Source organism: Rhipicephalus sanguineus, chromosome 1, assembly GCF_013339695.2.
Source record: "Rhipicephalus sanguineus isolate Rsan-2018 chromosome 1, BIME_Rsan_1.4, whole genome shotgun sequence".
Lineage (NCBI taxonomy): Eukaryota > Metazoa > Arthropoda > Arachnida > Ixodida > Ixodidae > Rhipicephalus > Rhipicephalus sanguineus.
The window spans coordinates 132,836,589-132,837,451 of record NC_051176.1 but is presented as its reverse complement, the minus strand read 5'-3'; positions in this window follow the sequence as shown (position 1 = coordinate 132,837,451).

Here is an 863-nt window from a genome sequence, read left to right as displayed (position 1 = left end):
GCAGCTTATATCGTCCCCGTGAAATGGGATATCGCCTGGCGCACTGCGGCTGCGCAAATGGTCTACGTGGCAGAATCTTACTTGCCCCGAAACAAACACTAGGTATGTCATGGCGGACCTTCTGTGGACTATCTTTCCGGGAAACCACTTAACGGTTTCACCTCGAACGCTTCTTACGTAAACGAGATCCCCTTTTTCAAACTGTCTTGAGCGACCTCGGTGTTCGTCCGCGCTCTCCTTTATGTGCGTTGTTTTTTCGTTCATTTTTCGTGCAAGGTCTGGTTTCAGCATTGAGAGCCGCGTGCGCAGTTTCCTTCTCAAGAACAATTCAGCTGGCGTCTGCCCTGTGAATGTATGGGGAGTGGTTCTGTACCCAAACACGAAGTTATCCACTTGTTGTTGTAGTGTTGTTTGCTGGTTTTTCTTTTGGTCACTTACTCCCTGCAGCAGAAGCGACTTCTTAAGCGTTTGTACTGCTCTTTCTGCCGCCCCATTTGATTGTGGGTGGTAAGGAGGAGTTAGCGTGTGTTTCACACCGTTTGCTTTTAGAAAGTCCTCAAATTCTTGGGCTCTGAACTGAGGGCCATTGTCTGTAACAATTTCGTGTGGCAATCCATATGCAGCAAACATAGATCTCACTACTTCGATTGTCTTTTGCGCTGTTGTGGAGTTCATGATTTTTACTCTAGCCACTTCGAATGGGAGTCCACAGCAAGGAGAAATGATTTGCCATTTTTCTCTGCAAAATCAAAGTGTACTCTCTCCCACGCATTCTCACACGATCTCCATGGTTGCAATGGAGTAGGCTGACCGAACGAAGCAACACTCTGGCACATATCACACTTTTCCTCAATACTCAATTT